Source organism: Chaetura pelagica, unplaced genomic scaffold (assembly GCF_000747805.2).
Source record: "Chaetura pelagica isolate M959 unplaced genomic scaffold, ChaPel_1.0 scaffold246, whole genome shotgun sequence".
Classification (NCBI taxonomy): domain Eukaryota; kingdom Metazoa; phylum Chordata; class Aves; order Apodiformes; family Apodidae; genus Chaetura; species Chaetura pelagica.
In genome coordinates, this window is record NW_009953647.1 from 127421 (window position 1) to 130794 (window position 3374).

The 3374-nt window shown below is 35.2% G+C and overlaps 1 protein-coding gene across 1 annotated transcript in view; it reads left to right on the top strand.

Annotated features, from left to right (window-relative positions):
• The window catches only part of DNM3 (dynamin 3), a gene marked incomplete at its 5' end in the record, with an annotated part of 135180 nt that overhangs the window by 134 nt on the left and 131672 nt on the right, over positions 1–3374 (top strand). The gene's annotated exons all lie outside the window — the stretch shown is intronic.

Below are 3374 nucleotides of genomic sequence, written 5' to 3' on the forward strand. Positions count from 1 at the left end.
AACTCAATCATTCTGAAGAGAGGTACAACTAGACTATCTGAAACAAAGGCCCATTGCTTCAGAATTGTATGCTCAAGACCAGCTAATCTCATTGTCCTGTCTGGGGAAACAGTAACCTCTAAATCCTAGAGCACATAGTAAATTTAATCCAAGATCAAACTTGAAGAAGTGGAGAAACATTATTACATACAACATGTTTTACAAATTGGCTTTTGTTTATTAATTTCTTGATGAGCTTTACAGTTGTATTAGCTAACACACCAAAACTGCTGTACTTCTGCCTTTAACTTGTGCTCCAGTGCACACAGATTTAATTCCACACAGCTTGTTTTCGTGACTTGTCTTTTTTGGTTGGGCTCACTGCACTAAGTAGAGCAGAAGGTAGACTGGGGGAGAACCAGGCTTCTGTATATTTCTCTGGTCAAAACCAAAAATACAGTACGTGTATACCACTGAGCTTTCATTAGAATTCACCACTTTGTACTCTTCCAAGGGGAAATCAATCTGCTGTTGTGTAGCTCAGTTTCTTAGCATATATATATAAAAGCAGCTATGGTTTTTCATCATTCAAATTTTGTTTGTTTTGTTGCTGCTTCTCAAGCAATGCAAGCAACAAAATCACTGGTTTACTACTGACTTCTCCTTAAAATAGTAAAAAGAAATGAAATTGCATCCAAAACAACATTTAAAAATAAGAAGTGCTCTTTAAATTATGGAACATGATGAAACTGGGGAAGAACCAGAATTGAAGCTGCTTCTAGAACTTTAATCTATCCCTATGTGTGAAGTGTAATTAAGTTTTGTGTGCATTTTTTTTCCTCAACGGTGCTTTAATTGTTCAAAAAGATGGTAGACTTTAGCTTGCCTAGGCTCCAGGTTTACTGCTTTTAAAGCACATTCATACTTTCAGTGCCTCTATGAAATTTTATATGGTGTTTAGACTGTGGAAGAGAAAGGAACACTATGGAATCCAGTACTTGTGTATGCTTGGCTTAGAAACTTTAGGGTTTTCAAGTGTAAAATATGCTTATAGTGCTTTATATGTATTAAAATATTAAGTTTATTTTAGTCAGAAATATAAACAATTGGCATTTCTGCATATTTGGCTTTTGATCTCTGACAGATCATGCAGAAATGCATGAATTAGGCCTAGCTATGGAGCATCTTCCATGTAATTTTCCTAGCACTGTATCATGCTCTGTGCTGGCATTCCTAACAAAATGACTAAACTGCAGGGATATATGAATTATTAAGTAAACTCTTACACTCTAAATACATATTTTCAGACATCCATGCTAAACTTACCCCAACTGGTCTGTATTGCCCTATTTTGTAAAATCATCAGTGTCCATTGGTTAAGGGGGCAATGAAAAGGCTTTTCTCTTTCTGGTATTTTCCTCTCATACACTCACACAGTATTTCCAGCTTTTTAGGTAGGACTCTAGGTTTTCATGTAGGTCACATCTGAATATTTCTTCATGATAACCTTCAGTAACACAATAAAAATTTAAAAAATTCTGAGAACTGAGCTTCAGCTCCATTTCATGTTTCCTGGCTGTCAAGACCTATTTCTTCTTTTGGGAAATGCTGTGTACTTCTTGTTTGGGACTAGATGCCAAGACTTTTAAAATGCAAGCTTTAATTATTACTTTCTTTAAACCTTGTTGCGCTGTTGTTGTTTTTGGTGGTGAAATTCCAAATAACTTTATCTTTTAAGCCACCTTTATCTTTCTGAACTAATTTTAAAAAAAGAAAAGAAAAAAAAGACAAAACAAACAAACCTGCTTGGAGAAGCACAGTGTTCTTTTACAGGAAGCAGATGCTGGACTGATTGTTATCAAGTCCCATAATTATATAAAATGTTATAGAAAGTAATTAGAGGACTGTATCACGTTCTTGCTACTGTGGCAAGTTTAACTGATCTCTAATCCCAGGATTTCTTGACTCTTTTAAAAGAACTATTCTTAATAGTTCTTAATAGCAGAGGGAAGGGGACACTTTCTAGACAGGCATGCAGGGATGACTGCAAGGTAATTTAGCAACATTTCAAAACAGTTTGACAATCTTTTTGGCCTGTGAATTTGGTTGACAGAGGAGCTTAAAGCTTCATTTAACTGAGTGATTGCAGTGAGAAGTGAAGTTTGGCAGCTGAGGCATTTGTGTGCACCCAAATAAGAGGAACCTTTGTTTGTTACGGTCAGACATGTCATGGAAGAGTGCAGCAGGATTTGGTCGTGAGGAGTTATCAGCAGCCATCCAATATCTGAAAGATCTGATACATCTGAGTAAAGAGCTGTTACTGCTGCAAATATGCAAGGGGTGACATGAAACAATTCAATACTAGGACATTTATCTCATGAGATGTGCAGTATTTATTTTTTTTTTTTAGACTTCTGTTTGCTTCCTCTTTTTTAAATAAAAATAATGTGTAATTAGTACAAAGCTATTTTGTAGTGACCTGTAACCTCCTGTAATCACTAACATCTTTTTGTGGAAACAGTGCAATTCCTAAATGGCTTTATGCCATTGGCACTTCTTCACTGCAAATACTGTACTCTGCTAAAATCTTAGAGGCAAAGTCAAAGATTTGAATTAAATACTGTTAATCTTTAGTAGTTGTGACTTTTCTTCCGAGTTTGATAATGTGAGAAATACCTGGTAGCTTAGAATAAGTCAAAATATGGATGTTAAAAATAATTTACAGTGAAGGACTCTGACTTGTTCTCGACTATCCTACTTTGAGCCTCTTTTGGGACTGCCCAGCTACCTTTCAAATGAGATTGAAAATGTGGCTTGTATCCAATAAATTACTGTACTGGCTAGAGGAGAGGGGAAAAAACCCACAACTCAATCTTGTAAATATTTTGAGGTTCTGGGGTGGCTTTCTTCTTGCAATGAGAGGCTAATATTTGTTACTTATCCCAAAGTATTTCTCATTAGCAGTCCTGTAGGTAGAGTCACAATTTTTCATTTTTATTCTTTGTTTTTAGTTCAGTTATTCCTCTTCTACTGAAGAAAAATGCTACAGAAGTGGAAGGTTAACAGATTTTGAAAATCATTATTGAGGTGGACAGTTCTAGATGAATGAGTCATATGTACAATACCAACATTTATTTCAATTCTGTTTATTAGAACATTAAATGGAAAGTAGATCACTATTAAGATTCAAAAGACATTCTGATTTTTTCTCAAGTCTTGCAGATGATTTTTTCTGTTGAAATTGCTGAACTTTTTAAATCCAAATATTTTGTTGTGAGACTACTCCTCAAGCACACCCATCTTTTATTGCCATCTGGTGGCAAAACCAATCCTCTAACAGAAAATGAAAAATCTGTAAAAAGAACTTAGATTGGTTACTTCACCTAACACAAATC